Source organism: Chiloscyllium plagiosum, unplaced genomic scaffold, assembly GCF_037043375.1.
Source record: "Chiloscyllium plagiosum isolate Xiang-an unplaced genomic scaffold, Cpla_swu_hap1 HiC_scaffold_50, whole genome shotgun sequence".
Lineage (NCBI taxonomy): Eukaryota > Metazoa > Chordata > Chondrichthyes > Orectolobiformes > Hemiscylliidae > Chiloscyllium > Chiloscyllium plagiosum.
In genome coordinates, this window is record NW_028270188.1 from 44815292 (window position 1) to 44836115 (window position 20824).

The 20824-nt window shown below is 50.0% G+C and overlaps 1 long non-coding RNA gene and 1 other non-coding gene across 2 annotated transcripts; one reads left to right on the forward strand and one right to left on the reverse strand.

The window, feature by feature from the left end:
• Positions 1 to 7047: 7047 nt before the first annotated feature.
• On the forward strand, positions 7048 to 20542 carry LOC148135284 (uncharacterized). Its single transcript, XR_015755342.1, has 3 exons — positions 7048 to 7149; positions 11840 to 11959; positions 19456 to 20542. It is a non-coding gene; the product is annotated as an uncharacterized LOC148135284 (long non-coding RNA).
• Positions 15604 to 15695, reverse strand: trnar-ucu (transfer RNA arginine (anticodon UCU)). Its single transcript is given in 2 exon segments — positions 15604 to 15639; positions 15659 to 15695. It is a non-coding gene; the product is annotated as a tRNA-Arg (tRNA).
• Positions 20543 to 20824: the final 282 nt, after the last annotated feature.

Consider the following 20824-nt stretch of genomic DNA (forward strand, 5'->3'; position numbering starts at 1 on the left):
TCGATTCCATTCGACACGAATTCGAGAGCAAATGGTCTTACCAGCAGCTGCTGGGTCTGCATGTAGCTGCAGCCGGTCTGGATTCTGCAGCATGTTTATTAGCACAGTCACTTCGGCCAAGGCTTGCCCCAATTTCCCAGCATGCCTCATTTATTGTCCAGTTCTCATAAATCCATCATTTTGTGCAGCCCTTCCGGCCACCGATTTCAAGTGCAGGCCCAAGCTTTTTTCCTACAATCCGTAATAAGTGAACTAGCTGTTTCTCATAAGAGAGCAGAAGTGTAGTTGTACCCTTAATCTGTAAAGGCTCCCCAGTATGTATTCTGGTAAACATAAATCACCACAGAGGGTGCCTTATTGTTATCAGCAAAGTTAAAAATCACTCAACATATAGGACAGATGGCAGAGGTAGTTTCTTTACTCAGAGAGTAGTAGGGACATGGAATGCACCACCTGCAACAGTAGTAGACTTGCCAACTTTAATGGCATTTCGATGGGCATTGGATAGACATATGGATGAAAATGGAATAGTGTAGGATAGATGGGCTTCCGATTGGTTCCACAGGTCAGCGCAACATCGAGGGCAGAAACATACCACGTTGTAATGTTCCATAACACCAGGGTTTGGTCCAACGGATTTATTTGGAAGTACTAGCTTTCGGAGCACTGCTCCTTCACCAGGTAGCTGAGGAGCAGATCATAAGACGCAGATTTTATAGCAGAAGATCGTAGTCTCATGGAACTGGGTGGCACGGTGACTCGGTGGTTAGCACGGCTGCCTCACAGCGCCAGGAATCTGGGTTCGATTCCAGCCTCGGCTGACTGTCTGTGTGAAGTCTGCACATTCTCCCTGCGTCTGCGTGGGTTTCCTCCCATAGTCCAAAGATGTGCAGCCCAGGTGAATTCGCTGTGCTAAATAGGCCATAGTGTTCGGTGCTTTAATCAGAGGGAAATGGGTCTGGGTGGGTTACTCTTCGGAGGGTCGGTGTGGGCCTGTTTCCGCACTGTAGGGAATCTAATGTAATATAAACTGATATGATAAATTGAACAAACCTAGATTGCTGTTAAGGCTTTCATCTTTTTAAATGGGTTGCAGATTTTGGTTCATTAATATGTAAATCCCAGAACTTCTTTCAAGTCATATTCTCGAGATAACAGAAGGTTTTATAAAAAATATGCTGACATCTCAGCTCAGAGCCCAGTCCAACACTGGCACCTCCACGTTATTATTATTATGGGGAGCAAGAGTGATTGTCCCGATCCTAGGTCACTGTCGATATTGTCTGAACTGCACCAGGGTCATTCAAGGGTTTCCAAAATGAAGGTGTTGGCAAGACCTTATGTCAGGTGTTGAAACTTTATTGCTGGAACAGCACAGCAGGTCAGGCAGCATCCAGGGAACAGGAGATTCGACGTTTCGGGCACAGGCCCTTCTTCAGGAATGAGCAGAGAGTGTTCAGCAGGAGAAGATAAAAGGTAGGGAGGAGGGACTTGGAGGAGGGGAGTTGGAAATGTGATAGGTGGAAAGAGGTCAAGGTGAGGGTGATAGGTCGGAGTAGGGTGGAGGCGGAGAGGTCAAGAAGAAGACTGCAGGTCAGGAAGGCGGTGCCGGGCTGGAAGGATCCGGCTGAGACAAGGTGGGGGGAGGGGGGATGAAGAAACTGGTGAAGTCCAAGTTCATCCCCTGCGGTTGGAGGGTTCCCAGTCGGAAGATAAGACGCTCCTCCTCCGACCGTCGGGTTGTTGTGGTTTGGCGGTGGATGAGTCCAATGACCTGCATATCCTCGGTGGAGTGGGAGGGGGAGTTGAAATGCTGTGCCACAGGTTGGTTGGGTTGGTTCGTCCGGGTGGCCCAGAGGTGCTCCCTGAATCGCTCCGCAAGTAGGCGGCCTGTCTCCCCAATATAGAGGAGGCCACACCGGCTGCAGCGGATGCAGTAGATGATGTGGGTGGAGGTGCAGGTGAATCTGTGGCGGATATGGAAGTTTCCCTTGGGGCCTTGGAGAGAAGTGAGGGGGGAGGTGTGGGCGCAAGTGTTGCACCTCCTGCGGTTGCAAGGGAAGGTGCCGGGAGTGGTGGTTGGGTCGGTGGGGGGTGTGGATCTGACAAGGGAGTCGCGGAGGGAGTGGTCTCTACGGAAAGCTGATAGGGGAGGGGAGGGAAATATATCCTTGGTGCTGGGGTCTGTTTGGAGGTGGCGGAAGTGACGGCGGATGATGCGCTGTACATGGAGATTGGTGGGGTGGTAGGTGAGGACCAGTGGGGTTCTGTCCTGGTGGCGGTTGGAGGGGCGGGGCTCAAGGGCGGAGGAGCGGGAAGTGGAGGAGATGCGGTGGAGGGCACCGTCGACCACGTCGGGGGGGAAATTGCGGTCCTTGAAGAAGGAGGCCATCTGTGTTGTACGTATTTTGAACTGGTCCTCCTGGGAGCAGATGCGGCGGAGACGAAGGAATTGGGAGAATGGGATGGCGTTTTTACAGGGGGCAGGATGGGAGGAGGTGTAGTCCAGGTAGCTGTGGGAGTCGGTAGGTTTGTAGTAGATGTCCGTGTTGATTCGGTCGCCTGAGATACTCCCTTGTCAGATCCACACCCCCCACCGACCCAACCTCCACTCCCGGCACCTTCCCTTGCAACCGCAGGAGGTGCAACACTTGCGCCCACACTTCCCCCCTCACTTCTCTCCAAGGCCCCAAGGGAAACTTCCATATCCGCCACAGATTCACCTGCACCTCCACCCACATCATCTACTGCATCCGCTGCAGCCGGTGTGGCCTCCTCTATATTGGGGAGACAGGCCGCCTACTTGCGGAGCGATTCAGGGAGCACCTCTGGGCCACCCGGACGAACCAACCCAACCAACCTGTGGCACAGCATTTCAACTCCCCCTCCCACTCCACCGAGGATATGCAGGTCATTGGACTCATCCACCGCCAAACCACAACAACCCGACGGTCGGAGGAGGAGCGTCTTATCTTCCGACTGGGAACCCTCCAACCGCAGGGGATGAACTTGGACTTCACCAGTTTCTTCATCCCCCCTCCCCCCACCTTGTCTCAGCCGGATCCTTCCAGCCCGGCACCGCCTTCCTGACCTGCAGTCTTCTTCTTGACCTCTCCGCCTCCACCCTACTCCGACCTATCACCCTCACCTTGACCTCTTTCCACCTATCACATTTCCAACTCCCCTCCTCCAAGTCCCTCCTCCCTACCTTTTATCTTCTCCTGCTGAACACTCTCTGCTCATTCCTGAAGAAGGGCCTGTGCCCGAAACGTCGAATCTCCTGTTCCCTGGATGCTGCCTGACCTGCTGTGCTGTTCCAGCAATAAAGTTTCAACTTTGATCTCCAGCATCTGCAGACCTCACTTTCTCCTTATGTCAGGTGACCAGGACTGGATGCTGACCAGACCAAGAGGGCCAACAAGGACAAAACGTACTCCCAACGGCTCCCTCACATTCGTGGGACTGTCCCGGTAAAACCTGGACTCGATTTCAAGTCAACCATGCTGGTTCTTTTACAGGCTCAATGTTTTGAGGCATTGTGGACGTCCACTCAGAGCGGTTGGATGTGCGTCAAGATTAGAGTGGTGCTGGAAAAGCACAGCAGGTCAGGCATCATCCGAGGAGCCGGAAAATCGCCGTTTCAGGCAGGAGTCCTTCATCAGGAAGTACTAGCTTTCGGAGTGCTGCTCTTTCATCAGGTAGCTGACACAGAATTTATAGTAGAAGATCACAGTGTCGTTGCAATTGACATACTGAACAAACCCAGATTGCTGTTAAGTCTTTCATCTTTTCATTCCTGATGAAGGGCTTTTGCCTGAAATGTCGATTTTCCTGCACCTCGGATGCTGCCTGACCTGCTGTGCTTTTCCAGCACCACACTCTAATCTTGACTCTAATCTCCAGCATCTGCAGTCCTCACTTACACTCGGTACCAAACTGTCCTGGTTCCTGTTTGATTAACGCACCAGCCCTCACCCAACTACAGGGATAGCTCCAACAGAGCTGCCACGCGGGTAGACGACTCCGCAACTGGCTAAACCCGATCTTCCTGGTGCTGGGAGTGGGATGAAACGGCATCAGGAACGCCAACACCAGACTCCTCTAAGAGGGGAGGGCGGGGGTGGGGTGGGGTGGCCCTGCGTGGGGTAAGAGGCGTGGGCAACATGAGATCGGGTCCCACAATGTACAGGGTCGGAGAGGCGGGGTCCTGAACAAAGGCCTGAACGCTGCCAAGCGGCGAACGGGGCAGGAGCTAAACATCCCCCCCCCCCCCCACCCCACACAATCGGAACATCCAGGAGAGCTGTTTGAGCACTCCACCCCCCCACCCCTCCTCCCCTGTGGGTTTCCACCCCCCCCCCCCCAATGCCGAGCTTCGGAGAAACGTCTGACAATAAGACAAACGTAGCAGACACTGACACATTACCTCTCAAAGGAGGGGAATTTCAGACAAGGCGCTCCAGGAGCGAGAGGCGGGTTACAGTCCAATACACCCCCCCCCACCAGTGTCCGAGGCAGCGTCTGCCGGATTGGACCTGGTGGGCAAACCCCCGGGGAATGCTCCAGGGAAAAGAACGAGCGTATATCCCCGGACCTACAGGGATGCAGTGATTGGAAAGAGGGCAGGCAGCTGAACCTCTTCGAATCAGAGTTCCCTGATTGGGGCTGTTAACCCTGGTCCAATCAGGGAGCTCTGGCTGACAGTTAGATACAGGACGGTGGGATTTGAGGTTCCTCATTTCCCTGAAAACTGGTTGAACGTTAGGGTTCGGGGCCTGGCTTTGCTGCTCCTCTCCCTCGTAAAATTGCTGTTTCTCTGTAGACAGCTGTTCATTGTTTTGTAACCTGCGAATTGTTTCATAAAATTTACAAAAAAAGAAACGGGACAGTTAGCCACTGCCATTCGACGCCTCAAGATGGTGGTGCTCGGACCCGACGTAGTTCACCAGTTGGAGGATGCTCGGGTGTGCGGTGGAATCCCACCCGTGCTCACTCCAGCCCCAAGGTCCCGTACATCCGCTCCCACCACCCCCCCCCTCACCCACCAAACCCCGTGCCCCACAACCTGAGCCGCCTCCAGAATTTGAATTTTGTCCCTTTTAAAGACATAAAACGGTGGGCCCTGTATCGACTGCTGCTGCACACCGTCCACCTCTTCTCCCTCACCCACCGCCTTGGCCTACCCACTTGCCACCGGGCCATGGGGCTACACGGTGGAGGGCTCCCTACGCGGGAGTCCTCCCTTCTCTCTGTCGGGGATCTGGGGTGGAGGGTGCTGCACGCAGCGGTCCCCTGCAACCACAGATTGTGGAGGTTCACGGACTCCCAGCCCAACTGCTTGTTCTGTGGCGCTGGGGAGTCCGTGGACCATGTATACATTGAGTGTGGGCGCTTGCACTCCCTCTTTGATTTTCTTAAAAACCTCCGTCTCGACTGAAGTTAAGGTAGACCCGATATCTCTCCTCTTAGGTCTACCGAATTTACCATCTTCAAACAGGCCTGGGAAGAAACGATTTAAAATTCTTGCATACTGTGCTCAGAAGAATATTCTGATGAACTGGGTGTCTGAGAACCCGCTGGGCTTGCTGGGATGGCAGACATTAATTATGGATCATATTCCATTGGACATTTTTACAAACATAGTGCACCACACAACAGACCATTTTCATAAGGAGAGAAAGTGACGGCTGCAGATGCTGGAGATCAGAGCTGAAAATGTGTTGCTGGAAAAGCGCAGCAGGTCAGGCAGCATCCAGGGAACAGGAGAATCGACGTTTCGGGCATAATTCCTGAAGAAGGGCTTATGCCCGAAACGTCGATTCTCCTGTTCCCTGGATGCTGCCTGACCTGCTGCGTTTTTCCAGCAACACATTTTCAGACCATTTTTATAAGACATGGCAACCCCACTTGAGTTATTTGGAAATAGATTTGTCAGTTGTCTTAACTAGGGCGTTTATTTAACCAGGATGGTTAGATTTGTCAAGCCCGAGAGGGGGGTCTCCTGAGTTAATATGAGTGTATGCAATCCTTTGTTTGGAAGCTTTGCACCGAGCATAGCTGTTCTGTATTTTGTTTGTTTTTTTGTGTTTCTTTCTCTTTTCTTGGTGTTGCTTTGCACAGTGCTAGGGTTTGTTTTGTATTAGAGGGTAGGTTAATAGTTAGGAGACAGTAGTTGCGTTGTAATTCTTTTTATTATACTGATATTTGCTATTGATTGTATTTTGCCATAATTTTATGCTTGTAAAGTTAAAAAAAAAAAATTTTTGCTGATAAATATATTTACAAAAAAAGTCTCCTTCTCTGTTCAGTCCCACGCTCCTGATCTTTGGGCACCCCGTGCGGTGGAAAGAGGGTAGGTCAGAGGACCCCCCCCCTCATGGATCTGCACCTGGGCCTGGCCAACAGGCCATAAACGGGTCCAGGCAGCAGGCCGTGGAGGGGGTCGTTAGGGCCGCCTGCCTGCCCCTCTTCCGCGGTTACGTTAGAGCCCGGGGTGTCTCTGAAGAAGGAGCACGCGGTGTCGACCAACACCCTGGAATTGTTCAGGGAGAGGTGGGCGCCGCAGGGAGTGGAGTGTATTACTTCCCCCTCCAACTCTTTCGATTTAATCCCTGCCCTCCCCCCTCACTGTTTGATCACACAGTTTGATGTGAACTTTGATGTCACTGGTCACTTGGGTGTTTCCTTTCTTCCTGGTGGTGGGAACTGAATAAAGATTTGTGCCCCTTTCACTGTGTCTCACACCTGTACACCCACGAAATGGGTGCTGGGGAATAAATAAGCATTCTGCGATTAGGTGGTAGCGTGTGGGGGGGGTTATATAAAAAAGAAACAGGAGGGTCATGGGTTCCACTCACCCTGGTTGGGTCAGTGTCTTGTGCAATGCACTTTGAAACAAATGGTGACCTGGTGACGGGATATCAGCCTGTGTGGAGTTATTTCAGACCCCGCGTTAATCATTCGTCCCAACTTGACGCCTCACGCTTTGTAAATTAGCATCTTCCAACCTCCTGAAGATTTAAACTGCAGTCTCTGAGCCACCAGCGGGGGGTATCCTTGTATCACATTAATCTCGAGAGAGAGAGGAAGCAGGGAGAGAGCCTTTTTTAGTTCACGGACATCGACACAGAGAACAAAACATCCCGCATGGTACAGGCCAGTTGTTCCTGAAATATAATTATGGTTATGTGTGTGTGTGTGTGTATTTGTGAAAATGTTTTTGCCTGTGTGTTTAATGGTGTGGCAGGAAGAGATTGCATGCTTGTGTGAGTGTGTTAATATGTGTATTAATGTGAACATGTAAAGTGGGCAAGTGTGTGCAAAGTTTGTGATCATGCCAGTGTGTAATATTGATAATCAAGCTTTTCATGTATGTTAGATCCCAGTCTGTATCTCACTCCCCCGGTATCTGTTATTCTGTATATAAACCACCCCAAAGCCCTCGATTAGATTCCAGTCTGTATCTCACTCCCCCGGTATCTGTTATTCTGTATATAAACCACCCCGAACCACTCAATTACATTCCAAACTGTAACCCCCTCCCGGGGTATCTGTTATTCTGTATATAACCCATCCCACAGCCCTCGATTAGATTCCAGTCTGTAACTCCCTCCCGGGTATCTGTTATTCTGTATATAAACCATCCCACAGCTCTCGATTAGATTCCAGTCTGTAACTCACTCCCAGTATCTGTTATTCTGTATATAAACCACCCCGACCCCTCAATTAGATTCCAGTCTGTAACTCCCTCCCGGGTCTCTGTTATTCTGTATATAACCCACCCCGAACCCCTCAATTAGATTCCAGTCTGTAACTCCCTCCCGGGTATCTGTTATTCTGTATATAAACCATCCTGAACCCCTCGATTAGATTCCAGTCTGTAACTCCCTCCCAGGCATCTGTTATTCTGTATATAACTCACCCCAAATCCCTTGATTAGATTCCAGTCTGTAACTCACTCCTGGGGAGCTGTTATTCTGTGTATAAACCACCCCAAACCCTTCAATTAGATTCCAGTCTGTAACTCACTCCTGGGTGTCTGTTATTTTGTATATAAACCATCCCGAACCCCTCGATTAGATTCCAGTTTACGTCTCACTCCCAGGCATCTGTGACTTTATATGCAAACCATCAAGAAACTCATTGATTAGATTCCAGTCTTTAACTCACTCCCGGGTATCTGTCATTCTGTATATAATCACCCTGAACTGCTCAATTAGATTCCAGTTTGTAAGTATCTCACAGATATCTATTATTCTATATATATAAGTCCTCCCAAACCCCTAGAATAGATTCCAGTCTGTAACACATTTCCTGATATCAGTTTCTCTCTATTTAAACTTCCCGAATACCTCTATTTACATGCCAGTGTGTAATTCACTCTCAGATATCTCTTGTTCCACACACAGATATATTCCTCGATTAAATTTCAGGCTGATTCACTCCCAGTTATCTGTAATTCTAATTTTATCGGTTGGGTAACAGAGAACAGTCTGGATAGCAGACAACAAAAAAACTCAAACTTATGTTAAATAGCTCACATACACACACACCCCACACACAAACACCCCACACACACAGACCTCACACACACACCACACACACACATCCCACACACACACACCCCACACACACACCCCACACACACACACACACCCCATACACACACACCCCACACACACACACCCCACACACACGGACCTCACACACACACACCCCACACCCCACACATACAGACACACCCCACACACACACACCCCACACACACAGACCTCACACAGACACACCCCAAACACACAGACCTCACACACACCCCACACAAACACACCCCCCCATACACACACACCCCACACACACACACCTCACACACACATACACACACCCCACACATACACACACATGCACACCCCACACACATACACACACACCCCACACACACACACCCCACAAACATACACACACACACACCCCACACACACATCCACCACACACTCACACACACACACCTCACACACACACCCCACACACACACACCCCACACACACACCTCACACACACACACACACACCCCAGACATACACATGCACACCCCACACACATACACACACACCCCACACACATACACACACCCCACAAACATACACACACACACACACACCCCACACACACACCCCACACACACACCCCACACACACACACCCCAGACATACACACACACACACCACACACACACACACACCCCACACACACACACACACCCCACACACTCACACACACACACCCCACACATACACACACCACACCCCCCACACACACATACGCACCCCACACACACCCCCCCACACACACACACACCCACACACACACCCACACACACACACCACATACACACACCCCACACACACACCACACACCCCACAAACACACCCCCACACACACATACACCCCACACACTCACACACCACACACACACACACCACACACGCACACCACACACACACACCCCCCACACACACACACACCCCACACACACACACCCCACACACACACACTCACACCGACACACACACACTCACACACCCCACACATACACAAACCCCACACACACACACCCTACAAACACCACCCCACACACACACACACTCACACACACGCCCCACACACACACACACACCCACACACACACACACCCACACACACACACCACACACACACTCACACACACACCCCACACACACACCCACACACACACACACCACACACACACACACACCACACACACACACACCCCACACACACACCCCACACACACACCCCACACACACACATCCCACACACCCACACCCCACACACACACACACCACACACACACATCCCACACACCCACACCCCACACACACACACCCCACACACTCACACCCCATACTCACACACACATCACACACACACACACTCCCCCCACACACACACACCCACACTCACACCCGACACACACACACACCCCACACACACACATACACACTCACACACCCCCCACACACACCCCACACACACACACCCCCCACACACACTCACACACACACCCCACACTCACACACCCCACACATACACCCCACACACACACCTCACACACACACACTCTCACACACACACCCCACACACACACATACCCTCACACACACAGACACACGCACACACCCTACACACACACACACACACACCCCGCACACACACTCACACACATCCCACACACACACACACCCCCACACACACACACACACCCTACACACACACCCACACACACACCCCACACGCACACACACATACACACACACACTCACACCCCACACACACACACCACACACACACACCCCACACTCACACCCATACACACACCTCACACACACACACACCCACACACACACCCCACACATATCCACACACACACCCCACACACACACATATACACACACACACTCACACCCCACACTCACACACACCCCACACACAAACACACACCCCACACACACACACTCCCCACACACACACACACACACACCCACACACACACTCACATACACCACACACACACACACACACACACACAACCCGCACCCACACACAGACACACGCATGCACACACGCACACACACCCCACACACACACACACTCACACACACCCCCACCCCACACACACACACCCCCCACACACACACACATACACACACACACCCCACAGACACACACCCCACACAAACACACACCCCACACACACACACTCCCCACACACCCCCACACACACTCACATACCCCCCACACTCACACACACAAACCCGCACCCACACACACATACACTCACACACACGCACACACACACTCACACTCACACACACACACCCGACACACACACAGCCCATACACACACACACTCACACACCCCCCCACACACACAAACCCCACACACACACACACACCCCCACATACACCCCACACACACTCACACACACACCCCCCTCACACACACACACTCACACACACACCCCACACACACACACACCCCCACATACACCCCACACACACTCACACACACACCCCCCTCACACACACACACTCACACACACACCCCACACACACACACACCCCACACATACACACCCTACACACACCCCACTCACACACCCACACCCCACACACACATACATGCACACACACATATGCACACACGCACACACACACTCACACACACATGCACACACACACACCACACACACTCACACACACTCACACACACACCCCACACTCACACACACACCCCATACACACACACATACACACACACCCCACACTCACACACACACCCCACACTCACACACACACCCGACACACACACACACACCACCCACACACACACAGACACACACACACACATAGGCAGACAAAAACATGTACTGACAACACGCACACACTGTTTCCCTCTCACTGGTACAGCCAACAATGGTAATCTGGTGATTATTCTGGGGATTTGGAGGACAAAGTTTGGGAAAGCTCACTATGATGACACAGACATTGGGTGATAAAATTTCCACTGTGTTGTAAAAATGGCTACATGATATTGTTGGAACTGTACAAATACTTTGAGAGAGGCGAGGGAAGTGTGCATGATGAGACATGGGACTAAGGTCTCCATGAGAGAGAACTGAACTTTCCGATTTCAGCAATGAGTGTAGTGGTCTACAATTGTTCAGAGTGGAGGAACATAGAAAGTGCTACCCACAGTTGACCCATATTAGAACCACTGCCTTCCTTCTCCTACATAAATGAACTGGACTTGTGTTCACAGGATATGTAATAACAAGGAAGAGAATAACAGCAGACCTGAGGACGATAGAGAAAATGGACAGACACATGGAAGGAGATTTCTGTGTTCGAGGCAGGAGGGGGAAAAGAAATTAATTTATGGGTGAGAGAGCACATGTTCAGGAATGGGTGAGTGTGTCTATGTGTCTGACTGTGTGTGTTTTTGTTTCAAGGTGAATCTGAGAGAGTGTGTGTCTGTGAGTGTGAGGATGTGTGCAACTGTGTCAGTGTGTCTGGCTGTAAGTCTGTGTGTGGGCGCGTGCATGTGTTTTTAAGGGTGAGCTGGTGAGTGTGTGTGTTTCTCAGAATGACAGTGGGTGTGGGGGGGGGGGGTGTGTGGGGGGGGGTGTTTGCAGGTGAGAGGGTGAGTATGGGTGTGTGTTTAGGGTAAATATTAGTTTCTATGTGGGTGCCTGTGTGTGTGCATGCTTGAGAGTGAGTCAGTGTGTGTTTGACAGTGAGTCAGAATACTTGTGTGTGTGTTTGAGGATGACAGTATATCAGTGTGTGTATCTGTGCGTTTGAGAGTCTGCAAGTGAGGGTGTGTGTGTTTGAGGGTGAGTGAGTGTGTGTGTGTGCGCGCGCGCGCGCATGTATGCGTCTGTTTGACAGTGAGTCAGAGTATGTGTGTATATGTTTGAGGATGACAGTATATCAGTGTGTGTATCAGTGCATTTGAGAGTCTGCAAGTGAGGGTGTGTGTGTTTGAGTATGAGTATATGTCTAAGTATTTGCTGTTGAGAGTGTGTGGGTGTGTGTGTGTGTGTGTGTGTTTGAGGGTGAGAGTGTGTGTGCTTGAGGGTGACAGTGTGTGAGTGTGTAGGTCTAAGTCTTTGATGTTGAGAGTGTGTGGGTGGGTGAGAGTGTGTGTGTTTGAGGTTGAGAGTGTGTGTGCTTGAGGGTGAGAGTGTGTGAGTGAGTGTGTGTGTTTGAGGGTGAGAGTGTATGAGTGAGTGTGAGTGAGGGTGAGAGTGTGTGAGTGAGTGTGTGTGTATGAGGGTGAGAGTGTGTGAGTGAGTGTGTGTGTGTTTGAGGGTGAGAGTGTGTTAGTGAGTGTGTGTGTGTGAGGGTGAGCGTGTGTGTGAGTGAGTGTGTGTGAGTGTGAGGGTGAGAGTGTGTGAGCGTGTTTGAGGGTGAGAGTGTGTGTGTGTTTGAGGGTGAGAGTGTGTGAGTGAGTGAGTGTGTGTGAGTGTGAGGGTGAGAGTGTGTCTGTGTTTGAGGGTGAGAGTGTGTGTGAGTGAGTGTGTGTGAGTGTGAGGGTGAGAGTGTGTGTGTGTTTGAGGGTGAGAGTTTGTGAGTGAGTGTGTGTGTGTGTTTGAGGGTGAGAGTGTGAGTGAGTGAGTGTGCGTATTCGAGGATGAGTGTGTGAGTGTGTGTGTGTGTGTGAGGGTGAGAGAGTGTGTGAATGAGTGTGTGTGAGTGTGAGGGTGAGAGTGTGTGTGTTTGAGGGTGAGAATGTGTGAGTGAGTGTGTGTGTGTTTGAGGGTGAGAGTGTGTGAGTGAGTGTGTGTGTGTGTGTGTTTGAGGGTGAGAGTGTGTGAGTGAGTGTGCGTGTCTAAGTGTTTGATGTTGAGAGTGTGTGAGTGAGTGTGTGTGTGTTTGAGGGTGAGAGTGTGTGAGTGAGTGTGGGTGTTTGAGGGTGAGAGTGTGTGAGTGAGTGTGTGAGTGAGTGTGGGTGTTTGAGGGTGAGAGTGTGTGAGTGAGCGTGTGTGTGTTTGAGGGTGAGAGTGTGTGAGTGAGTGTGGATGTTTGAGGGTGAGAGTGTGTGAGTGAGTGTGTGTGTGTTTGAGGGTGAGAGTGTGTGAGTGAGTGTGTGTGTGTTTGAGGGTGAGTGTGCGAGTGAGTGTGTGTCTAAGTGTTTGATGTTGAGAGTGTGTGAGTGAGTGTGTGTTTGAGGGTGAGAGTGTGGGAGTGAGTGTGTGTGTGTTTGAGGGTGAGAGTGTGTGAATGAGTGTGTGTGTGTGATGTTGAGAGTGTGTGAGTGAGTGTGTGTGTGTGATGTTGAGAGTGTGCGAGTGAGTGTGTGTTTGATGTTGAGAGAGTGTGTGTGTGTGTGGCAGCATACAACAGTGTCTGTATATTTTAGGGTGAGTCAGAAAGTGTGTGAGTGTTTGAGTGTGGGTGTTTGAGGGTGTATCAGAGTGTGTGTGTCTGTGTGCTTGAAAGTGAGCTTGTGTATGTGTGTATATTTGAGAGTGAGAGTATGTGTGAACCAAATCCCCTTCAAACTACCTTGATTGCCTCGAGCATGTGACCAAAGCTGAAATAAGGCTTAGACCAGGTGCATAAGAACAAAGGAAAAACAAAGAAACTTTACAGCCCAGGAACAGGCCCTCCGGCCCTCCAAGCCTGAGCCCATCCAAATCTACCGTCTAAACCCAATGTCTGATTCCGAAACACGGTGGCACTGTGGTTGGCACTGCTGCCTCACCGTTCCAGGGGCCCAGGTTCAATTCCAGCCTCGGGTGACTGTCTGTGTGGAGCTTGGATGTTCTCCCCATGGGTTTCCTCCCACAATCCAAAGATGTGCAGGTCAAGTGAATTGTCTATAGTGTTAGGTGCATTAGTCAGGGGTAAATATAGGATAGGGAAGGGGGTCTGGGTGGGTTGCTCTTCGGAGGGTCAGTGTGGACTTGTTGGGCTGAAGGGCCTGTTTCCACACTGTAAGTAATGTAATCTAAAAATATTCAATGCCCTGACTGTGAAAGGCAGCGTGCCAAAAGCCTTCTTCATGGGAGAGAGATTTAGAAATGACATTTAGAAATCACATTCCCCTACACCTAACACTATGGGCAATCTAACATGGCCAATTCACCTAATCTGCACATCTTTGGACTGTGGGAGGAAACCAGAGCACCCGGAGGAAACCCACGCAGGCACAGGGAGAATGTGCAAACTCCACACAGACAGCTGCCTGAGGCGGGAATTGAAACCGGGTCTCTGGCGCTGTGAGGCAGCAGTGCTAACCACTGTGCCACCGTGCCACCCACAGAATATAAATTTTGTGAAGTCATGTTGCAGTTGTACAGAAGGCTGGTGAGGACACACTTGGGGCATTGTGTTCAGTTTTGAACACCTTGCTATCGGAAAGATGTTATTAAAATGGAAAGAGTGCAGAAAGAATTTACAAGGATATTGCCGAGACTCAAGGGTCTGAGTTATAGGGAGAGATTGGACAGGCTAGGACTGTTTTCTTTAGAGTGTAGGAGACTGAAGTGGGGGAGACTTTATAGAAGTGTATAAGGTCATGAGAGGCATGGATAGGGTGAATGCACTCAGTCTTTTTCCCAGGATAGGGGAATCGAGGGCATCAGTTCAAGGTTAGAGGGGCAAGAGTACAAGGGGGCAACACTTTTACCCAGAGGGTGGTACAAATATGGAATGAGCTGGCAGTAGAGGTGGTTGAGATGAGTACATAAACAACAGTTGGACAAATATATGGGTTAGATTAGGTTCCCTACAGTGTGGAAACAGGCCCTTCGGCCCAACCAGTCCACACCGACCCTCAGAAGAGTAACCCACCCACACCCATTCCCCTCTGACTAAGGCACCCAACACTATGCGCAATTTAGCGTGGCCAATTCACCTGCCCGGCACATCTGGTGCTGTAAGGCAGCAGTGCTAACCACTGAGTCACCATGCCAACCGAGAGACAGGACGTATCGCAGGTCGAGGGGACCTTGACTCACCTGTCCCTGGGCTGCAGGAAAAACAGCCCCGCACACCCCAAGAATGCAGCTTAAAACCTGACTCTGGCGGGACTCGAACCCACAACCTTTGAATGCCATCAACGGCCTCAGACTAGAAGTCCAATGCGCTATCCATTGCGCCACAGAGCCACTTGCAAGGGCCCCTGCTTCATACACTTCCTATGATGATGCTGTACACAGATGGAATTGAATTGAAATGATTGTCATGTGTACCGAGGCACAGTGGAAAGCTTTGTCATTTAATCCTTAGCCTTCCATCCCTTTTTTTGATCACTGTAACACTGCCCTTTGATGGGAAGGGCACTGCTTGTCACTGGCCACCCTGCTGTTTCCTTACTTCCTGGTGGGGGAATGAGTAAAGGTTTGTAGACCTGTTATCTCTCACTGTGTCTCACACCTACACACACTGTGATCAGTCCCTCTGTATATACACACTGTGATCAGTCCCTCTGTATACACACACTGTGATCAGCCCCTCTGTATACACACACACACTGTGATCATGACCCTCTGTATGTACACACTGTGATCATGACCCTCTGTATGTACACACTGTGATCAGTCCCTCTGTACACACACACTGTGATCAGTCCCTCTGTATACACACACACTGTGATCAGTCCCTCTGTATACACACAGTGTGATCAGCCCCTCTGTACACACACTGTGATCAGTCCCTCTGTATACACACACACTATGATCAGCCCCTCTGTACACACACTGTGATCAGTCCCTCTGTATACACACACTGTGATCAGTCCCTCTGTATACACACACACTGTGATCAGTTCCTCTGTATACACACTGTGATCAATCCCTCTGTATACGCACACTGTGATCAGTCCCTCTGTGTACACACACACTGTGATCAGTCCCTCTGTATACACACACTGTGATCAGTCCCTCTGTATACACACACACTGTGATCAGCCCCTCTGTACACACACTGTGATCAGTCCCTCTGTATACACACGCTGTGATCAGTCCCTCTGTATATACACACACTGTGATCAGTCCCTCTGTATACACACACACTGTGATCAGTCCCTCTGTATACACACACTGTGATCAGTCCCTCTGAATACACACTGTGATCATGTCGCTCTGTATACACACACACTGTGATCAGTCCCTCTGTATACACACACACTGTGATCATGACCCTCTGTATGTACACACTGTGATCAGTCCCTCTGTATACACACACACTGTGATCAGTCCCTCTGTGTACACACACACTGTGATCGTAACCCTCTGTATGTACACACTGTGATCAGTCCGTCTGTGTACACACACTGTGATCAGTCCCTCTGTGTACACACACACTGTGATCAGCCCCTCTGAATACACACACACTGTGATCAGCCCCTCTGTACACACACACTGTGATCAGTCCCTCTGTGTACACACACTGTGATCAGTCCCTCTGCATATACACACTGTGATCAGTCCCTCTGTGTACACACACACTGTGATCAGTCCCTCTGTATATACACACACTGTGATGAGTCCCTCTGTATTCACACACTGTGATCAGTCCCTCTCTATCCACACACACTGTGATCAGTCCCTCTGTACACACACACACTTTGATCAGTCCCTCTGTATACACACACACTGTGATCAGTCCCTCTGTGTATACACACTGTGATCAGTCCCTCTGTGTACACACACACTGTGATCAGTCCCTCTGTATACACACACTGTGATCAGTCCCTCTGTATATACACACACTGTGATCAGTCCCTCTGTGTACACACACTGTGATCAGTCCCTCTGTATACACACACACTGTGATCAGTCCCTCTGTATACACACACTGTGATCAGTCCCTCTGTATACACACACTGTGATCAGTCCCCCTGTATACACACACACTGTGACCAGTCCCTCTGTATACACACACACTGTGATCAGTCCCTCTGTACACACACACTGTGATCAGTCCCTCTGTATACACACACTGTGATCAGTCCCTCTGTATGTACACACTGTGATCAGTCCCTCTGTATATGCACACACTGTGATCAGTCCCTCTGTATACACACACACTGTGATCAGTCCCTCTGTGTACACACACACTGTGATCAGTCCCTCTGTATACACACACACTGTGATCAGTCCCTCTGTGTACACACACACTGTGATCATGTCCCTCTGTATACACACACTGTGATCAGTCCCTCTGTGTACACACACACTGTGATCAGTCCCTCTGTATACACACACTGTGATCAGTCCCTCTGTATACACACACTGTGATCAGTCCCTCTGTATACACACACTGTGATCAGTCCCTCTGTATACACACACTGTGATCATGTCCCTCTGAATGTACACACTGTGATCAGTCCCTCTGAATGTACACACACTGTGAGACAAGTCCAGGGGAGTGGGGTTGGCGTTAATGGACATTTCGTTCGGCATGGACCAGTTTGGGCCACCAGAGCCTGTCTCTGTGCTATAGGACTCTATAACTCCTCTCACCTTAAAAACATACCCCCTTTTCTTGAAATTCCCCATCTTAGGGAAAAGTCAACTACGCTCAACTGTATCTATACCTTTTATAAACTTCTGTCAGGTCACCTGTGAAAAAAGATCACAGCCTATCCAGCCTTTCTTTATAAATTCAAACCTTGCTCCCCTGGCAACAGCCTGGTAAATCTCTTCTGATCCCTCTCCGATTTGATAAAATCCTTCCTATAGCAGGACACAGTACTCCTGAAAAAGCCTCACCAACATCCTGTACAACCTCAACATGACAGCCCAACTCCTGTGCTCAAAGGTCTGCTTTTGATAGAAGCAGAGACCCAGCTCAAAAGTCAAAGGGGTTGTACACGATGGAGAAAGAGAAATGTAACAAGGCTGAATATTGAGGGAGAGAATGGATATAGAGCTGTGGAGTCATAGAGATGTACGGCGCGGAAATAGACCCATACCAACCAGATATCCTAAATGAACCTAGCCCCATTGTTGTAAATGTACCCATCTCTAGCACTTCCTCTGGCAGCACACTCTTCAGTTCAGATTATTAATGTATCACATGAATAGCTGTTGTCCCGACACAGATCCTTGTTGAACTCCTCGTGCCGTCCTGCAAAAGACCCCTTCATCCCTACCCTCTGCCTTCTGCCAGTCCCCCCAATCCTCGAACCATCCACTATCTTACTCAGCAGCCTCCTGTACAGCACCTCGTGAAAGCCCTTCTGGGAAATCAAATAGGTCACGTCCGATGGCTTTCCTTAGTCTAACTTGCTCGAGGGATTATAACAGATTGGTCAGGCAATCCACACACAACCCCCACCCCCGACGACGTTGTGCCATTGGGATCCACAGCCCAGATGACAGCCTTCCTGCATCAGTCAAAACACATCAGCGGCCTGTTCTAATCCTGTCCTTCAGTACTAGGCCGCAGCCTTGGCAGCGCAAGTGTACGTCCTGGTGTGCATACCACCTCAGATACCCTCAGTAAGAGGAGTGGGGCACTCCAACAGGTGCTCCTCTACTCTGCCCGTCCTTTTCCTCTCCCTTTCCTCCCTTCTCTCAGGTCCCGGCCTCTGACTCCGGGCCTACAGAGCGTGGGTGGAGTCCAGGGGCCTGAAGCAGGGACACCAGCGACCAGCAGCCCAGAGAGGGCAGCAGTCCAGGGCTGAGCGTGGCAGCAGCCTGTGATCAGACCACAAGGAGGCGCACTGCGCTAGTCTGCCAAAGACAGCCCTTGGAGAGAGACTGTGATATTTGTCCTGTTTTCCTGACTCTTTCACCAAATGTATTGCATCAGTAATGTAACTTTTTTCTCTTCATTTCTCTATTCTGGAACCCAAGGGTTGTACCTGAGGTACGATGTATCTAAGATAGTGCTGTAAGTTGGTGATATTCATTATCATAGATCATGGCATCCCCACAGTGTGGAAACAGGCCATATGACCCAACAATTCAAGTCAGTGCTACACTGGAATGAACGTGCAACTAATTAATCTTCATCAGGCTTCAATCGGGCTTTTGCCCAGAATGTCGATTCCCCTGCTCCTCGAACGCTGTCTGACTGGCTGTGCTTTTTCGGCACCACACTCTCAACTTTGATCTCCAGCATCTGCAGTCCTCACTTTGTACCTGAGATGGCCCAGTAAGTGGCCACTTATCAACTTTTCACTGAGTTATAGAGTCATAAAGATGTACTGCACGGAAACAGACCCTTTGATACAACTCTGTTACATGCCAACCAGATACCCTAACCTAATCTCGTCCCATTTGCCAGCACGTGGCCCATATCCCTCTTAAACCCTTCCTATTCATTTACCCATCCAGATGCCTTTTAAATGTTGTAATTGTACCAGCCTCCATCACTTCCTCTGGCAGCTCATTCCAAACACGCACCACCCTCTGCGTGAAAAAGTTGCCCCTGAGGTCCCTTTTAAATCTTTCCCCTCTCAGCCTAAACCTATGCCCACTCTAATTGTGGGCATCCCCCCACCCCAGGGAAAAGACCTTGTCTATTTAGAATCGAGAGTGGGGTGCTGGAAAAGCACAGCAGGTCAGGCAGCATCCTCGGAGCAGGAAAATTGAAGTTTCGGGCAGAAGCCCTTCATTCAGGCCTTCAATCGGGCTTTTGTCCGAAACGTCGAATCTCCTGACCTGACCGGATGCTGCCTGATCTGCTGTGCTTTTCCAGCACCACACTCTCGACTCTGATCTCCAGCATCTGCAGTACTCATTTTCACCTTGTCTCTTTACTCTACCCATGCCCCTCATGATTTGATTTGAGTGAAGACCCAATACAAATAGAGATTAGGTGCTGGTGTGGACTGGGTTGGGAGGACTGTTATTCTGGACGTTTTATTGCTTATGTTCTATGTTCTATTTTTGGATTTTTTTTTTCTCTTAAGAATTTGTAAGTGAGGACTCTGTCCCTGAGATGGCGCTGTGAGCAAACTTTGCACTGCACTAAAGCAAGTACAAGTGACAATAAAGTTCATTCTAATTCCAAGGATTTAGTCTCCTCTGTCCCAAGAGAAACAATTCCAATCTATCCAATGTCTCCTCAGAACTGAAATTGTCCAACTGAAGCAATGTTCTGATGAATCTGTATACAACTTATAAAATAATCAGAGGTATAGGTTAGAGTTAATGTCAGTTGTCTTTTCCCGAGGATGGGGAAATTTCAAGACTAGGAAACACATTTTTAAGGTGAGAAGTTTAGAATTATTTTTAGAATTAGAATCTCTACAGTGTGGAAACAGGCCCTTCGGCCCAGCAAG